This window comes from Polypterus senegalus, chromosome 18 (assembly GCF_016835505.1).
Source record: "Polypterus senegalus isolate Bchr_013 chromosome 18, ASM1683550v1, whole genome shotgun sequence".
In the NCBI taxonomy this organism is placed as follows: domain Eukaryota; kingdom Metazoa; phylum Chordata; class Cladistia; order Polypteriformes; family Polypteridae; genus Polypterus; species Polypterus senegalus.
In genome coordinates this window covers 5,874,282-5,893,980 of record NC_053171.1, presented here as the reverse complement: position 1 = coordinate 5,893,980, position 19,699 = coordinate 5,874,282, and the positions used below count along the sequence as shown (strand labels likewise).

The window sequence follows — 19,699 nt, the reverse complement described above, 5'->3', positions numbered from 1 at the left end:
TGGAGATGCGTTTTAGAGACAGATGTGAACGTAATCCTGACAAATTATATATGGATACAATCGATATATGAAATGAACATTAAAGGAGCGCCCTTGGTCTCCACGAGATCAACCCTTGGGCATCAGGTAGTTCATGAACTGAGAGTATGCCAGTGAAAGAATGACACTCACAGCCAACTATGTCAATGGTACCAATCAAAATGGTCTTTCATCAAAACCAGTGAGGTCACTTATGTTAAATCTTACATTTTTATGTTTACTTATTGGGCGGACGCCTTAATCCAAGGCGACTTGCACCATTTATAATACTGGTGATAATATTGGTTTTTCAGGTGACTTGCTCCGGGTCAGACTGGTGTCAGTAGTGGGATCTGAACCCAAAGGCCCAAGGCCTTAACCACTACACCACACTTTTCATGCTGACTCACACACGGCAAAATAAAGAGAAGACAAAATCATTTTAAAACGACACCAGCAAAAAATCCCAGATGCCAATCTTCAGCCCTAATCCACGTTAAAAATCCTCTTTGGTCCGTGGCACCTCCTCATTCATATAAAGAGACCTGATCAAGAGCACTTCTCGATGCCCTCCTCTCTGCCGACACCCTTTCACCCAGTCCTCCCCGTTCTCAGACCCTCGACCCCTGCCAGTCTCTGGCTGTCCTAAGCCTCTCCGCTCCCGATGTGACACTCGGATACTCCGACGTCCACCATTCCTTTATTGCATGGCACCACAGGGGTCAAACTGACACCCCTAGCTTTCCTGCTCCTTCTGCATCTGTTCAGCAGGTCCGCTATCGATAAGAAATGAGTAAGAACAGAAACACTCGGCGCTCTCCCTCTTAAGCACATTCCCAGAGGCGTCTGAGTTCTGCCACCCACTAATTAGATGACCTCTGCACGTGAGTCTCATCAGCCCACCACTGCCACACGCTCTCCTTTGTGCGCACACGTGAAGCCTCAGCCTCCTGGCAATCTCCTCGATTTCCTCTATGCCACCTCTGCCATGCAGCCAATGAGTGGCACTCTGACAGCTCTTCCTCTCTAACCGCCGTACAGTATCTGTTGGCTCCTTCAAGGCCAGAGCATGGACTCCCAGCCACCAATGGCTGACTCTCTCAACTCGTTTTGGCGACCTGGCCTGTGACAAGGAGGTGTCCTTAACAAAGCTAACAGTCATTATGGGCAGGATACACTTTACGGACAAAAGTATTGGGACACTCCACTGAATCGATGAATTCCTCAGGTGTTTCAATCAGCTCCATTACCACAGGTGTGTCAAGTCAAACATCTGTGACACAAAAGGGGTCATTCTGAGGGGCTCGGTGGCTGCAAGCCTGGCACTGTGATAGGATGCCATCTTTCCAGTGAGACGGTTTGTGCAATTTCATCCCTGTTGGATATTCCACGGTAAGTGGGATTACTGGAAAGCGGAAGTGTTTAGCAACAACAACAACTCAGGCACGAAGCGGAAGACCCCGTAAAGTCACAGAGCGGGGGTCAATGGGGCGTAAAAGTCACCAACACTCTGCTGATTCCATAGCTAAAGAATTCCAAACTTCCACTGGCATTAACTGTGCGGCGGGAGCTTCATGGAATGGGTTTCCATGGCATGCAAGCCTCGGATCACCAAGTCCAATGCCAGGTGTAAAGCCCACCGCCACTGGACTGCGGAGCAGCTGAAACATGCAGAGATGAATCACGAGTTCTTCTCTGTTTGGCAGTCAGATGGGTTGTTTGTCAGGGTCTGGGTCTTGACCCCTTATTACCAGTGAAGGGCAACCTTAACGCTTCAGCAAACCAAGACATTCTGGACAACGCTATGCTACCAGTTTGGTGAAGGCCCTTTGTCTATTCCTGTGCCCAAAGCAAGGTCCATAACGACCTGGTGGGATGAGTTCGCTGTGGAAGAACTTGACTGGCCTGCACAGAGCCCAGACTCTCTCAACCCATCAAACAGTCCTACTGGTAGACACTGTAAGGGTGAAGATGGATGGATGGTTCAGGAGCGCTCCTATACTTGCAGGAAAGCCGTGAATCCATAATCAGTCCTCAGCACACAGGTAGGCAGACGATCCAGACCCCTGGACACAGCGACTAAATATGGCTTAATGAACAGAAGGCAGTCCGACAGGTAAACGACACACCAAGTACAACAAAAAACACGTCTTCACCCCTTGGCCACCTGCCCTCCTTTTAAACTCCTTTGACCCCAACAGCCCCTGCAGGGACTGCTGGGAGATGTAGTTCTAACTAATAGTAGCACTGCTACAAGTGGAACGGTGATTGTGAGCCAGGCCTTCTCGTCCAACATCACCTGCTGAAATGCTCTGCCGAATGAATGGGCACAAATACCCACAGACCCTCCAAAGTCTTGTGGAAAGCCTTCCAAGAAGAATGGAAGCTGTTATCAACTCCATATTAAAGTCTATGTATTGGAATGCAATGTCATTAATAATAATATATCTATATAGCGCCTTTCCCATCCCCATTAAAGTCCCTGTTAGTGTAACAGTCAGGCGTCCCAATACTTTTGTCCATACAGTGTATGAAACGTGTTCTGAATATTTTTAAAGTTCAATCGTAACCACAATTCCAATTCAATTCTTCTTCTCTCCTCCTGGCAAGCCTGGCCCCCTACCTCCTGACCCCAACTCCCCGACTCCTGTTTAAGTCACACCTGAAAGTCACATTTTAGAGCCAAAGGTGAACGTCATCCTGACAAATTATATATGGATACAATCGATATATGAAATGAACATTAAAGGAGCGCCCTTGGTCTCCACGAGATCAACCTGCAATCGATATACGACATGAACGTTAAGGGAGTGGCCTCGGTCTCCGTACGATCAACCCTTGGGTGTCTCGAAGTTCATGAACCGAGCGTACGACAGTGAAATAATGACGTACTATGTTAACAGCGCCATCTTTCATCACAACTGGTGCGGTCACGTATGTCAAATCTCAATGTGCACTTCAGAAAGGCCTAAAGCTGAGATCCTGCCTTACGTTTGTTTCCCAAAACCACCATCCACATCAACGTTCCACAAAGCACATTCACTTATTTAGATCCGTAGCACGTTCTAGAAGTAATCAACAGGTTTGTGAAATACTAATGGGTTCCTGATATTAGGATGAATCTTACTGCACACAATTACACAGATGACGTTCAGGGTTTCCTGATCTGCTCGTGTCCTGCTAGGTGGCCTACAAGACATTAAGGACTTCAATGTGAAGAGTTTACTTCTCCGATTGTCCCATAAACTCCCATATGCTCTCCACCATACATTCCCTTAAACAACGACTTCCATTTCTGGATGGTACTATCAAGCAGGCCGTCTGTATCGCATTTCTCCTCAGTGTTTGAATTTCAAGCTCTATGACTTCCTCAACAAAAATAAGGAGAACCGAGCCGGAGAAGGAAGCCTCCTCCGTTCTCTTCAATGGTAATCTTGCAGTGACAGGATCACGACGCACTTGGCCAATCCCCAAGTCCTCCTTGAGCTTTACCAGCTTTGACCACCAAGCTTGTGCCACATCACACCTTGCAAGAGACATCAGGACAGTGAGAAAGAAAGTGACCCTGACTCTCAAAGCATCAACTCCATTAATCCCAAGCGCAGTTTCAGAGCCCCACCGGCTGGATGTTTTATCATTTAGCTCCCTCGTCCCAACACACACGGGTCCAACCAGACCAAAGGTGGACTTCAGGCACTGCAGAGGCTGTGCCATCAAGATGATTTCGTCATCACGTCTGCAGACAAGAGAGTGTGGTGGTGGTCCGGCAGAAGGACCTTCATATTAAAGAAGCTTCTAAACAACTCCGTAAGTCAGCTGCCTGTCTTCTGCTCCCATGCACAGAATCCAACAAATGATTACCAACAAGGAGGTCAGTGTCTCTTATCATCATCAGAAAGGAATTGCCTCCCAATTCAGTTAGAGACCCCCTACCAGGTGGGTTGAGTGTGCAGTGGGTGCCAAAAAATGGGACGAATACAAAACACTCAAAACAGAACACAAGTCACCATCTTCACAGAGTGAGACGTCCAATCTGTCATGGCCACCTCAGGAGTACAAACCACAAGGAAAACCTGCAAAAACTCCAAGCGGACCCTAAGAGAAAACTCCAACGGGACCTCCACCCGCTTTACCACGGGGGCTTGACAAGTGCTGAATGAATGTTAAGTAGAATTTGACAAAGCACGTGTCACATATGCACATTGACACAAAGACAAAGCACACAAGAAGTCCATTTTAACAAAATCTCTCAAATAACTCGCTGACTTGAAACTCATAACCTTAATTCAAGTTACTGTTTGCAAATAAAAAAATACCTGACAGCGTACACACAAAGTGAAAGGGAGAAATTTAGTAAGCGTTTTCTAGTAAAATAAATGCTGCATCCATCCATTAATCTGTTATCCAACCCACTATATCCTAACTACAGGGTCACGGGGGTCTGCTGGAGCCAATCCCAGCCAACACAGGGTGCAAAGCAGGAAACAAACCCCAGGCAGGGTGCCAGCCCACTGCAGGGCACACACACAATTTAGGATCGCCAATGCGCCTCACCTGCATGTCTTTGGAGGGGAACCCACACAGACACGGGGGGAACACGCAAACTCCAAGCAGGGGGGCGACCCAGGAAGCGAACCCAAGTCTCCTAACTGTGAGGCAGCAGCGCTATCCACTGCGCCACCGCACAGCCCGAATGATGCATCCATCCAAGTGAAATCAAGACATTCAGTTTCAAAAGGTAGACTGTAAAAGAATCCCTGTAAAAGCACCTTATGGTAAAAATATACTTTTATAGAAAACAAACCGCATTACAATAAATAATAAGCGGGGAAAATAAGTATTGAACGCATCAACGTTTTTCTCAGTAAATATATTTCTAACCGGGTGGCACGGTGGCGCAGTGGGTAGCGCTACTGCCTCGCAGTAAGGAGACCAGGGTTCGCTTCCTGGATCCTCCCTGCATGGAGTTTGCATGTTCTCCCCGTGTCTGCGTGGGTTTCCGTCCAAAGACATGCAGGTGAGGCGCATTGGCGATCCTAAATTGTGTGTGTGCCCTGCAGTGGGCTGGCACCCTGCCCGGTGTTTGTTTCCTGCCTTGCACCCTGTGTTGTCTGGGATTGGCTCCAGGTGACCCTGTAGTAATGATATAGCGGGTTGGATAATGGATGGATGGATGGACCAGTAACGGCGCACTGCTGTAACGATAACGTGCAGCGAATACACTTGACTTATACTTTCCATACTCTTTACATTCGTTCGCTCAGAGGTCGATGTGCTTGCTGTTTCCTGAGCAGCTCTTCTCTTCTAGCGGCCTGCTGCTTCTCTTCTTCCGACGGCATCTTTTTGCGTTAAAACTGATTAAGTCTGTGTTTATGTTGCAATTGCTTAGTACGTTTTCTTTAATTTTTCATTTAAGCTGCACTTAAATCTAAGTCTTCAAGAATGATTTAAGATATGAAGAGGTAGGGGAAGTGACGGCGAAGGTGGTAGAAAATGAGAACGGCGCCCTACACATGTGCCACACGGCTGCCCTGCTGGCCGCTGCTGAGTGTTGATTCTACAATAAAATAAAAAATAAATAAATAAAAAGAGTAATAAAGATCATCACCCCGAAAGCGGACAGTAGAGGTCACGTGGTATATATGTACCAAATTTCAGGTCAATCGGTTAAACGGTTTGCGAGCTACAGGTGATTTAAAATCCTGGACAGGCAAACGGACAGCCACAGTGCCGTATACGGCAGTGAAACCTCTCGCACGGAGCCCAGCACTAGAATGTCAGTCAGTCAGTCAGTCAGTCAGTCCTTATCCAACCCGCTATATCCTAACTGCAGGGTTACAGGAGTCTGCTGGAGCCAATCCCAGACAGCACAGGGCGCAAGGCAGGAACAAATCCCGGGCAGGGTGCCAGCCCACCGCAGAACGGGAAACCTTATGCAGCCTTCCCTCTTCAATTTGGTGCTTTAAAATCGAAAAGATAATAATAAGTTCCAATTGAACGTATGAATTTCGATATTATTCCTATATTCCAATTTCTGTACATTTCTACATTTTTTTATCCCAATAAATTAAATTCGTGCTCTCTTGTCCTTTGTCATGGCGTCCGTTTAGTACCAACATCAAAACAAGTAAGTACATAAATGAAGTTATGCATAATAAAGTGGAATAAGCATTGAACACATGAAGAAAAGGAGGTGACATCAGCCTCCAGTGCCATCAACAATAAGGTTACGAAGGTCTTGAGAGAGCTCATTGCTTTTACCCATCATGAGGCGCTTCTTGTGTGACTCCTTGGGAATGAGAAACCATCGCTTCGGTCTAAAGCAGCTGATATTCATTTACTCTGACAGGACGCTATCGGGATTGACAGATGTCAGCTGCTTTCTTGGCTTTCCAGGCCTTTCTGCACCTTCAAGTGTTCAATGCTTATTCCCTGTGTCATTCCACTTTATTGCACAGAACTTAATTTATTAACTTATTTATTTTCATTTCTTTGTATGTGCGGATTACTTGGGTTGTTACGGACATCTGGTGAAACTTTCATGTCAGTAGCCATTAGAAATATATTTACTGCAACGTTGACGCGCTCGATACTTCTCTTCCCCGCTGTCGTTTAAACAATGATTTCAGGGAGATAAATGCGCATCAAGTTATGTTTAAAAATGCTGTATAGATTTGGATCTCTTTTAATTACTTCAGTCTGTAAGACTTTATTTATGCGTATGTGGTATCGCTGTAAAGTCACGGCATTGTACTTTTTGTATTGCGCAGCGCCGCGCAGCGCACGGGCTGCCACTACCAGGCTGAAGGGACTTCTTCTTCTTCATGGATGCCATCAGACTAATGAAGACGACATCACTAAACCTGACTGCACTCTCAGTGTGACTTGGACTACACTTTTCATTTTATTTCAGTAGTCTTATCCACTAAACTATTTGCTGCTAATTACAGGGTATACTGCAATATTTCTTTTAGCTATGGCTATCTTAATTTATGTATTAATGTTATTCCGTTCTAATTCATTATGTTTATCTGTCATACTTTAATCACGAAGCTTTGGGGTTAAGGGGCTACTTATGGGGTACATTTTATTATAAAGCTTTTTTATGGTTTTATTGTGCGCACTGAATACTGAATTTCATTTCTGCATATGGATGTTGGAATGACAATAAACACCCTTTATATTTGCATAAGTCACGCCCCTTTACTGTGATGCTAACGCCCCGCCTCCTCTGCTGTGCGAAAAACAAAAGCTGGCAGCTCGTCCTCAGATTTCGCGTTTCGTGTGTGTGTGTGGGGGGGTGTTCAGTGTTGGTGGAATTTCATTTATGGTGGGTTCTTTTCGATCAACTGGCGAAACCGCCGAACGCAAAAGCAACCTTCCTTTTGCGCCCATCAACACGAAGCGCTTCCATCAAACGTTCAATACATTTAATATGTTAAAAATTGACTTAAAAAGCAACGTCTTTTATTCTGACGATTTAAATTTTGTTAGTGTCAAACAGGTGTGTAAGATCTGTATTAAAAACATAGTACCCATCCATTGTCCAACCCACAGGAGCCAATCCCAGCATAGGGCACAAGGCAGGGCGCTAGCAGGGTGCACACACACTAGGGACAACCAAACCTGCATGCCTCTGGGAGGAAACCCACGCAGACACGGGGAGAACATGCAAACTCCACGCAGGGAGGACCCGGGAAGTGAACCCAAGTCTCCTAACTGCGCCACCATGCCACCCCAAAAACATACTATACATTAACAAATTAACAACATTAACAAATACGTCGCCCAGCTCTTTGGCATGGGTTGTAATGGTTGAACTTAACTGTCATGTAAATATTGAGTACTTGAACGAATAATATTTGTTGTTGATTGCATTACACTTATTGATATGAAAGGCTCGCTGCTCTTTACTTCTGACAGTTTTGACCGTTTAGCTGATTGGCAGGTCCGCACAGCCCAGCTAACAATCAACTGCCTTCACACACACACAGCTGTACTTATCAATAGCACCTGATGACCCCGACTCTCTCGATTCACTAACAGAATGTCTGACTAGTATCTCAGAATGGATGAATAGTAACTTTCTCAAGCTAAATAAAGAGAAAACTGAAATCTTAGTGATTAGCAATAACGGATACAATGAGGCTATTAGAAATAAACTGGATACATTAGGATTAAAAGTCAAGACGGAGGTTAAAAGCTTAGGGGTGATTGTTGACTGCAACCTGAATTTTAAATCGCATATTCATCAGATCACTAGGACAGCATTTTTTCACTTAAGAAACATAAGTAAAGTTAGACCTCTTATATCACTGAAAGATGCTGAGAAATTAGTTCACGCGTTTGTTTTCAGTCGACTAGATTACTGTAACGCACTCCTCTCAGGACCATCTAAAAAAGACATCAATCAGTTACAACGAGTGCAGAATGCAGCTGCTAGAATCCTGACTAGGAAAAGAAAATCAGAACACATTACTCCAGTTTTGATGTCACTACACTGGTCACCTGTGTCATTCAGGATTGACTTTAAAATACTTCTTATGGTTTATAAAGCCTTAAATAATCTTGGCCCATCTTATATATCGGAGTGTCTGACATCTTATATTCCAAATTGTAACCTTAGATCTTTAAATGAGTGTCTCCTTAGAATCCCAAGAACAAAACTTAAAAGAAGTGGTGAGGCGGGCAGGCGGCCTTCTGCTGTTATGCACCTCAAATCTGGAACAGCCTGCCAATAGGAATTCACCAGGCTGACACAGTAGAGCACTTTAAAACACTGCTGAGAGCACATTACTTTAACATGGCCTTTTTATAACTTCACTTTAACTTAATCCTGATACTCTGTATGTTCAATTCATCAAAATAACTATTCATGGTGACTCTAAAATCTGTACTGACCTCAACTCTCTCTTCTGTTTCTTTTTCCGGTGTGCTTTTAGGTGGTGACTTGTGCCACTGCCATCTACTCAAAGCACTGTGATGTTCCAACAATGATAAATTAAAAGCCAGAAGTCTGCATGACCATCATCATCATCAAATCCTTCCATGAGAACTACAAAGTGGACTGTTTCATTTATGTGAGGTAGAATGCCCAGAGGGGACTGGGTGGTCTCGTGGCCTCAGACCCCCTGCAGATTTTTTTTTTTTTCTCCAGCCGTCTGGAGTTTTTTTTTTTGTTTTGGCCATCGGACTTTACTCTTTTTCTATGTTAACTAATGTGATTTGAATTTCTTATTTTGTCTTTTATTTTTCTTCGTTATGTAAAACACTCTGAGCTACTTTTTTGTATGAAAATGTGTTATATAAATAAATGTTGTTGTTGTTCAAATCTGTGCGCACCCCGAAATAAAAGCGCCGCAGCGGCCCTTCAGAGCAACGCCACTGGGGCCGACCACACCACATGAACGAAGGTCCTAGAGATCCGTAACAGATTCTTCAAACAGCCCTGCACCGAAGGGACGACACTCGTGATGCTCCGGATTTCCAAAGAGCCCCTGGCACATTCAGTGACACGGGGGGCTGAGCTCAGGCACGTTGTTGTTCTCTTTAATCACTCGCGAGGTCGCCTACACCAAACATTAAAGATGTCAGTTTTGTCTACACGCCTATGGATATAAACTTTGTCAGATTAAAACAGTCCTTTGTCGATCAATGGCTCTAAACACCATATTAAGAACCTTTTCAAAGCCCAAAGAACTGGAATGAGTTTTACTGACGAGCAACGAGGACCCACACAACCCAGTAAAATGGCAGGAAAGAATAAAGACCGCGGGTTGGGAAAAATGAACGAAATGTAACATGATGGTCTCAAGACCGGGTGGCGGGGACCGGAGCCACTCCGAGCAGCACTGAGCGCCAAACACTGGACAAGTCCATCACGGGGACCGTCGTGTACCCGAAGGAGCGAGCGGCACACTGACAACGACCACCGCAGTCGGACTTGAGCAGAAATGGCCGCGGCACGCACTGCATCATCACCAGCATCATCATCATCATCGTAATAATATGAAGTAGACGACGAAGAAGAACTAAGAAAGTAATGGCATTCATTTTAAAAGACCATTTCAACATTTTCACAAAGATCGGGAAAAGGAGCAAACGCCACACAAACGACAACCAGCGGGGATGCAGGATCCATGAGATGGTGGCGCTGCCTTGTACACCATATTAGTAAAATTATTACTAATAATAATACTAATAATAAAGATGAGCTGTGTGGTGTGGTGGTTAAGTTGAAGCCTTAACCACCACACCACACAGCTCATCTTTATTATTAGTATTATTATTAGTAATAATTTTACTGTCGGTTCAAATCCCACCACGGACACCGTGTGACCCAAGCTTGTCAGTCACCTCACCCGTCTGGGCTCCAAATGGAAAACACAAAGAAAGGGAACCAACTGTATCATAAAAGTTGTAAGTCGCTTTGGATAAAAGCATCGGCCAAACAAGCAAATGTAAGAAGTGAATGGCGTGTTCAGTACTGTATTATAGCGCATTTCACAGCGATTATCTTCACAAGAAACGTTTTAAGAAAATTAGCATGGTGGCTGCACGAACCTTTATACAGGTCTCCATTTTAAAAAAAAATCTAAAAAATAAACCTGAATATAATTAATTTACCTGAACTCATACCTGAACAAATCGATAGCAAGTCGGTATTGCTTTTGTGATTAAATATTTTTCTTCATTTCAATAAGCACAAAAACACATTTGGCAATCGTAAAAACGAAAATAAGAAATAAAAAAAAAAAACCAGACACCCACAGAAAACTGCCCTGTCAAGGGGGCTCAATAAGATTAAAGGTGGCGGTGCCCGCGCTGACCGACGAGAGGAGAAAACGAGCAGGAAGTCGAGGTCGATGAAATGGAAGTCGTCTCGTTAATTCAAAAGAACGACAATCACTGTGTCGTGCGAATAAAAAGGCAGCAGAGTTTGGGGGAGAAAAAAGGAATCGAATGTGTATTTATAGTAAAAAGAAAAAAGTAGGCGAATTTATCAATGCAACCGAAACGGAGAAACTGAAATACAAAAAGTACACTTTAAAAAACAAAGGCGGCCGAGCGAGTGGCTCCTCAGCGATGTCACCGCAGACGCATTTCTGGGTCCCTCAAACACCGGCCACTGTAACTCGCTCCATAAATGACGACGAAGAGCTGAGAACTGATTTGTCAAACACCAGCGGGTTTCTGATTTCAAAAGGACCTTTGCTGCCTGCAATCACACCTGCGGCTGACTTGAGGTTTTCTTGTTCTGTTGAGTCCCGCTATAAATAGTACAAAATTCTGCTTTTCCCACACATTACAAACCATTTCAAAGACAACAATAATAATAAAAATAATAATAATAATAATAATAATACAAAGAAGATTTTTAAGAATGAAGGTGATTAATAAAGCATCGGTTCAACGAGAAACCAAACCACACCATAAAGTGCCGTTAAAGAAGCAGGATTTTTAACAGTGCACTGCGGGTTCAGAAAACGATGAATCACCAAAAGACTGAACTGTAACACGATGTCCTCATGACACCCTCATCAAAGTCAGGGTTGCGGCAGCCGGAGCCTCTCCGCGCAGCACTGAGTATCCGGCGGGCGGGCCGACGCTTCATCACAGAGTCCACCCGCACACAGGCGTGACGGTTTAACAAACCTGCATGCTTTTGGGGGGATTGCGGGAGGAAAACCGAAGGAACAAGCGGCACACAGACGACGACCACCACAGTCGGACGTGAGCCGGGGACGGCGGACCTGGGAGACGGCAGTGCTACTCATTGCGCCACAATAATATTATTATTCATACTACTACTACTACTAAAAATGAAATAAGAAGTTAAATGTATTCATTTTACAGGGCATTTCACAGCAGCTTCAGACAAAGATCAGGAGAAGGAGCAAGCGGCACACAGACGACCATCGGGAAAGCAGAATCCGTGAGCTACGCACTGCGCAATGATAATAATAATAATAATAATAATAATAATAACAGCAGCAAGAAGGAGAAGTAGTTAATGGTGATATCGTGTTTATAGCGCATTTTACATTGGCCATCTTCATAAGCTTCTTTCTAAAGTACACACGAAACACTTTGATAGAATTCATATGCTAGCTATACGTGTCGATTGTTCCATCCATCCATTATCCAACCCGCTATGTCCTAACCACAGGGTCACGGGGGTCTGCTGCGCCAATCCCAGCCAACACAGGAAACAAACCCTGGGCAGGGCGCCAGCCCACACACACACACCAAGGACAATTTAGAATCGCCAATGCGCCTAACCTGCATGTCTTTGGACTGTGAGAGGAACCCCACGGGGAGAACATGCAAACTCGCGAAGCGAACCCGGGTCTCCTAAATGCGAGGCGGCAGCTCTACCCACTGCACCACCATGCTGCCCACGTGTCGATTGATATAATTCATTTATCTGAATTTGTCTAATCAGCCCGATCCCTTCACGGCATAATCGGCCACAAAGTAAGAGCCATCCCGGGACGGGCCGCCGGTCTTTCGCAACTTCTTAAAATGTCGTTTCTTTTATTGTATTTTACTGGGCTGTGTGGTTCCGCACTGAACTTTCCCTTGACAAAGAACCATTCTTTTCTGTGAAAGGTTTTCTGCTTCATATAAAGTTGGTTCTTTTGGCCTTGAAGTGTATTGTACACAAAGCAGAAATCTGTAACGTCCCGTAGGCAGGATACGAAAGCTGAAGAAGTCCTGTGAGAAATGTGGCGAGAGTCCTTTTAACAACCAGGAACGCTTTGCCGTTTCACACACCCGTTATTACCTGTGTTGTTAATTATGGATCCCGTTATGGATCTAAAAGCAAATAAGGGTTCTTTCTGGGACGTTGATGTGGACGGCTCTTTAGAGAAGCAAACATGGTTCCCCTATGGCATCGCTCTGAGGAGCCGCTTTGGCACCCTGATTTTTAAGAGTGCGGGACCCTTTGGGGAGCAAAACAGCAGCTAACACGAATGACTTTATGATGTGGGAAGAAACCAGAAGAACTGGGAAACTCCGACTCAAGTAAATGTAATTAACTTAAAAACCGTTGCTCCAATATTTGATAAATAAATAATCAGATTTCGTTTACAAAAAATGAAAACGTGAGACATTTTCTAGGTTTGTAGCTGTGAAGTACAAGTGCCGTTTTTTTCTGCATCGATAAAAATGAATTACAAAAACAAAGTTACATTCTGCTCTAAAATTTAAATATACTGTAGGTCACGTGATGATTCCTTTTTAACGCTTTTCCCAGGCCGCAGTACCGCAAGACATTTTACTAGAAACATTTTAAGAACAATAAAATGCTAACTATAAACACTTCTCGATTAAATAAATGAAGTTGAATTCATTTCGCTGCATTTGCCAAACGAAATATCAGAGTTCCGGCCGCAAGGTTGAGGCGTCACTGGACGGGCCGCCGGCGCCTCTCTGCGCGCTCCCGGACACGCGGGGTTCGCCAGACGAGATGCAGAAATCATCTGACTGGCACTTCAAATAAAGCAAATATGTTGAGACTTTACAACTGTGGCTCCTATAATTGGGCATTTCAAAAATAAAGCTGAGCCCCGATTTAAAGGAAATTCGGATATAATGGACACAAAATTTTTGCAATGAGGTGAGCATTCTCCTCTTGTGCGATCCACTCTTGTCCCGCGGGGTACACACTACTCATTATATGTTATAATAATATATCATTTTAATCTATACATTATAATGACATTTTAATACATCATGTCAATTGCAATTTCATTATTATATGTCTTTGTAACACACATTCGATTTAAAGTACTAAATGGAATCTAATAACTCGAGGGTTTACGTCGTTTAAAAAATGAAAGAGTAAAACATTTTACAGGTCTGTGATGTACGTATACAGTTTCTTGCACCGATGGAAATTAATTGCAAAAATAAAGATGCATCCTGTTTTAACATGAAATATTAGTCGCGTAAGGATTCTTTTATATAGCGCACTTCCCAACACACGGGGTCGTTCAGGACAGAGAAGAATGCAATTTCATATAAACAGCCAAACTTCCTGAATTTTAAAACAAAATTTGGTTTATGCTAATCAGTTAAAAAAACATTTCGTGAGGATGAAAATGGAAGAAAAGCACACCATGCCATCCTGGTCAAGCCTGAACAACATTTAGAAGTTTTGGGTAAACCTAAAAACGAATCCGACTATTAAAGTCACACTTGTACGCGAATGAGGTCTACCCGTGCAGATTGGGCACGGCAGTCAGTTTTGGTTGCGGTGCCCCGTGGACATCAGACTGGCACGCTTCTCTGCTTGGAACGGCTTAAGCCGATGCCGGCGTTGCCCTCTCGCTGTCCTGATTGGCGGCGTTTCTAATTCCCCGGTGCGCGACATTGCTGGGGGTCTCCGTTAGCGAACATCCCGTGCACAGGTGAGCTGCAGACGCTTGTTGGATTTTATCCTGCTTGTTATTCTTTAATGGCAGCTTGCATTAAACAGTGAATTCTGATTGCAGCGCCCCGTGTCACCAGAATGGCACGAGTTTCTGTGTGAGCCACTTAAGCCGATGCCAGCGCTGGGTGGCGGCGCTTCTAATTCCCCGGTATGCTGCATTGCGGGCCAACCTGTACCTGGAGACTCCGTTAGCTAACATCCCGAGCGAGGATGAGCAGCAGGCGCTTATGGAGTTTAGTTCTCTATCTTCTTTTTTCATTATAGCTTGTATTAAAAAGTAAATTTCTAATTCCGGTGCCCCACGGGCATCAGACTGACACGCGTCTCTGCTTGGGGCTGCTTAAGCCGATGCCAGCGCTGCCCTCTAACTGCACTGATTGACGATGTTTCATTCCCCGGCGAGCTACATTAGCTAACACCCCGTGTACAGGTGACCTACAGACGTTCATGGGATTTAATCCCTTTTCTTATTATTGCATTAAAACTTTTATTAAAACGTCAATTTGTAATTGCGAAGCGCTGTGGCTTCAGACTGGCACACATATTGGAGCTGCGGAGGCGAATGCCGGCACTGCGTTCACGTTATCCCGAATGGCGGCGTTTCTAATTCCTCGGACTCCGTTAGCTAACGTCCCGCGTGCAGGTGAGCCGCAGACGCCTGTACACTTTTGTTCTTTTGATTTTCGTTCCAAAATAATAATAGAAAGTCAAGCTGGCACGCGCATGTAAACGAACTTTCTGGGATATCCCGAGATAAAAAGCGGCGCGAAGTCACAAACGCCGGCATCCTCGTCTTTACTGAGCTTTTTTTTCTCCCCTGCAGGTTCTGCCTGCCCGTTCATTTCTTCCCCGAGATGCGTGCGCGTGCGCGGCTATCGGTGCCCAGTCGGCACCGCCGCGGTTCTCCGCTCCCCAGTACTCTCTTGGCACCCGCTATCCCGCATCCCTTCTTCGTTTGCTTTCATCGCGACCCAATGCCAGACCCCTGATTTCGTTGTTGATTTTTTTTTAATTTTCGCTCGGGTTTCAGATTTCTTACTGACTCGATGAAGCGGAGAAGTCCTGGCCGCCGAAGGGTCTTCTTTAAATCCAAGTTCACCGTCCCCTTTGATTTTTTTGCTCTTCTAAAACAATTTTTCTCCACGTCCCAAATGCTCCGCCGCTGCTCCTTTTCTTCTACTGACAAGATCGGGATAATAAGGCGGACCTTAAATATTGTCCCCGCAGGTCCCACGGCCGTCTCGGGGGCTGCGTGACATCAGGTGAGGGCGTCGCTAACTTTGCGCAGCTCGTCTTTGTGCAGACTTGGCAGCCTTGAGCGTCTGGGCTGTGTGAGCGACTTTGGCGACAAACATCCCCGACAGGCGACTCGAGTTGAATTTCACTCTTTGGGGAGTTTCCTTTTCTACCCCCTAAGATGTCCGAAGTGTATCATTGTATCCAGATGGAGTTTGTGTGAAAGGTGCCGGGCATGAGATGGCCACTTTTAACCAGTGGGGACAACCTAGAAGCTTCAGGAACATACAGTACATCTGTCCATAGCCTTCGCAATGCATGGCAGAGATGGCACAGATGGTGCCAGGCTGACAGCCCAGCACTGCTATGTTTAATCTGCAACTCTTCAAATCTGTTGCTGACTTTTCCAAACTCCCTCCAGTGAGCTTAGAAACTCTCCAGACCTCTCACTTTTTATGTGTTTTGATACGTTGCAACTTTGTGCTAAAATCATGTAATTTCATTTTTTTCTCATTTTGTACTGCAGAAAGATAAAAAGAAAACGGGATTATAGAATTTGTTGTAAACTGTGCTACCCGGCTAAGACAAAAGGGAATCTAAATAATCAACGCAGATGCACAAGTAATAAAATGCATCCCATCTGTCATTCCAACAGGTGGTGCATCACAAATATTTGTGATAATAGAATGCATTACTAGAAATGTTTGTGACGCACCATTTGTTGGAATGACAGAGACATAGCAACCAGACGGACACACAGACAGACCTTTTATTAAGGTAATTAAAAAACTGAAAACTGACACTGACACAAACAGATCCTTTACTGAGTACTTCATTGAAGCCCCTTTGGCTGCCATCCCAGCCTGGGGGTCTTCCTGGGTTCGACGTGATAAGCTTCACACACCTGGAATTGGGGATTTTCTTCTATTCCTCTCTTCAGATCCTCTCAGGCTCTGTCAGGTTGGATGGAGACCACCGGTGGACGGCGACTTTCAGGTCTCCCTAGAGATGTTTGATTGGGTTCAAGTCCAGGCTCTGGCTGTGCTACTCAAGGACATTCCCAGAGTTTTCCCCAAGCCATTCCTGTGTTGTCTTTTGCTTTGTTCTGAAGGAAGGAGAACTTTGGGTCCAGTCTGATGTCCAGTGTGTTCTGCGTAGGTTTCCATTAAGGTTATCTCTGCTTCATTCAGCTTTCCCTGAGCAACCCCTGGCACTGAAAAACAACTCACAGCATGACGCTGCCACCACTATATGCTTCACTGCTGAAATGGGACCGTGCCAGTCCTGGTTTCCTAATCTTCTTCTTTTGCTTTGTCATTCTGGGGTGTTGTGAGTTGCTTGATGAGGGCAAAAAATGAATTGAAAAGCTCTTAGCACAAGGCTGAAACATCACACAACGTGAAGAAAGCGACGGGTCTGAAGACTTTCTGAATCCCCTGTGGACGTCCTGCCAACACACACCACCAGCCTGCTGCTTGAGCTCCAGAGAGGGCGCTATATAAAATGTGTTTTTTTACTTCTTGTGTATTTCAAGGGTGGACACAGTTAGTGCTGCTGACTTACAGATTCAAGGACTCGGCCTGATGACCATCTATGGCGGATTCAGAAAGTATTCGGACTGTGACGGACAGCCGGGTCCCATGCCCGGCCGGGACGCCTCTGCTGCATACGTCCCGGGGGAGCCATCATGGACATGGCAGTACCTCCCGCGGGGTGCTTGGGGGCAGTCTCCCTGGCCGTGGATCTCTCCTCAATCTCCCCCGTGGCTCCATGGGACATAGAGTCCACCACAGCAGCCCGATTGAGAGAAGGGGTGGCCGCTAAGGGGTGCTGCAGAGAACCAGCCACCACACTGGACGGTTTATCAGCCCTACCCGGAGGTGCAATTAAGGCCAGCTGGTCAGGCACCTGGAACACTTCCGGGTGGGGTATAAAAGGGCCTGCCTCCCAGCAATCAGGGCCAGAATCGGGAGGAAGAGGACAAGGTTGCCTGGGAGGAGTGGTGGAGGAAGGAAAGTGTTGGTTTTTGTGGGTTTTTGTGCTTGGGACTGTGTTGGGCCGGTGGGACACGGGGAAGACGTGTGCCCACGGCTGAATAGAAAAAAATAAAAATTGCCGGGTCGGGCGCTATAAAGCGCCTTTTTCACAGGACCCCTTCACTTTCAACACACTTTACGCATTCATTTGTCATTTTTGATCCTCAATCTGTACTCCATAACCCATCATGACAAAGTGAAGACATTTTGAGGTTTCAGAACTCTTTTAGGACCCCCAAAATGGGACGACATGCCAAAGTGTGGGTGCCTCATCTGTGGAGGACTGCTTGTCTGTTACCAAGGCATCCACAGGTTCGCAGCACAGCAGCATAGCACCACAGAAACAACTATGAGCCGATCGAGATCACGTTATACATGCCTGTCGCTGATGGGTGATGCGAGGGACATTATAAGTGCAGGGAACAGGATCACTGGCCACTGACCTGACCCCGACCAGGCCCGACTGCTGCGTCTGTGTGTAGTAGAGTGGCGGCTGCCGCTGCAATAAATGGCTGTGCTGTTCCTGTTTCGTGTAAAATAGAGCTGGTTCTGCTAAAGTACTGAGACTCATCCTCATGTTCTGGGGTTCAAAAGAGTGACACGTTTACTGAAAGGTTTGCAAATTCCTTAAAAATCAAAACCTGAAATCTCTCGTTCGTCTAAGCACTCGAAACCTTTTACTGTCTCACTTCCAAAATGTGCTCAGGTGCTCCCTACTTGCTCTAACTCTCTTTGAGATGTTTCCAGAACTTGATTCGAGTCCACCAGTGGCCAACTGAATTGATTAGACAATCGTTTAGAAAGGGGCAGGATGGTGGCAGAGTGGTAGCGCTGCTGCCTCGTGGTAAAGAGACCAGATTATGGTTCCCAGGACCTCCCTGAGTGGAGTCTGCATGGGTTTCCTCCACGGGTTTCCTCCACATATTCCGGTCTCCTCTTAATGTCCAAATACATGCAGGCTGGGTGAATCGGCGACCACCAGTTTGTGTTTGGTGAGAGGGTGTGTGTGTGTGTGTTTGCCCTTCAATGGACTGGCACCCTGTTCTTGCCTTGCACCACATGCTAGCTGAGATTGGTTCCACCACCACCCAATGATCCTGGCTTGGATGAAGCAGGTTAGAAAATGACATGACATCGTTTAGAAAGCCACATGTGTACCTGCGTATAGAAGGTCCCACAATTCACAGTGTATGTCAGGACTAAAACCAAGCAATGAAGTCCAAGGAACTCTCAGTAGACCTCTGTGATCAAATTCTGGTGAGGCACAGAGAAGGACAAGGGGACCAAACCGTTTCTAAAGCACTGCATGCAACCTCAGGAATTGTGAAATGGAAGACGTTTGGAAGCACCAGGACTCTTCCTAGAGTTGGCCAAACTGAGTAACTGCAGTCAGGGAGGTGACCACGAACCCAACGGTCAACCTAACAGAGCTTCAAAGTCTCTCTGAATCAATCCTCTGAAACGTATGATGGGATAGATTTTGTAGATCTTGAATGAAATGTCAATGGAAGTTATTTGAAGTTCTAATATGCTCTGATCTTTCTTCCATTTACCGTTTCGACAGGCCCATAGGTCGTGGAGTGTTACTTAACGCTTATATACATACCATTTTCACTGACTTTAAGGACAAATCGTTTTCACCGATGCTTTGTTACAAACCACTAAAGTCGTAGATTAACAGAAGTACAATTCCCAAATTCCAGACATAAATTTCGAGGTGTTGTGCCAGTCACAAACACCCAAAGCACCTCGGCTGCACCAGAGCACAGAATCACTCCACCTCCATTTTTAATTCCAACAAACGTCTTCATATTCACAGTGGACTGTTAGCAATCACGAGGAAGTAGTTGAACATGGACTGGGAGGTGTGTACGTTTTCGAGAAAATGGAAATAAAATATCTAAGTATTGTTACCAAAAGACAAATCCGGAGCTCTGAACAGTAATAAAGTTGACTCAAGAATTGCCAG

The 19,699-nt window shown here is 45.3% G+C and overlaps 1 protein-coding gene across 3 annotated transcripts in view; it reads right to left on the bottom strand.

Annotated features, from left to right (window-relative positions):
• Positions 1-15,796, bottom strand: part of coch (coagulation factor C homolog, cochlin (Limulus polyphemus)) — a 52,490-nt gene extending 36,694 nt beyond the window's left edge. The window contains exon 1 of one of the 3 annotated variants that reach the window (XM_039741158.1): positions 15,498-15,796. The gene's annotated coding sequence lies outside the window, so the exon portion shown is untranslated. The remainder of the gene's footprint in view (positions 1-15,497) is intronic. The other 2 variants (XM_039741156.1, XM_039741157.1) reach the window with 2 other exon arrangements.
• Between the last annotated feature and the right edge of the window lie 3,903 nt (positions 15,797-19,699).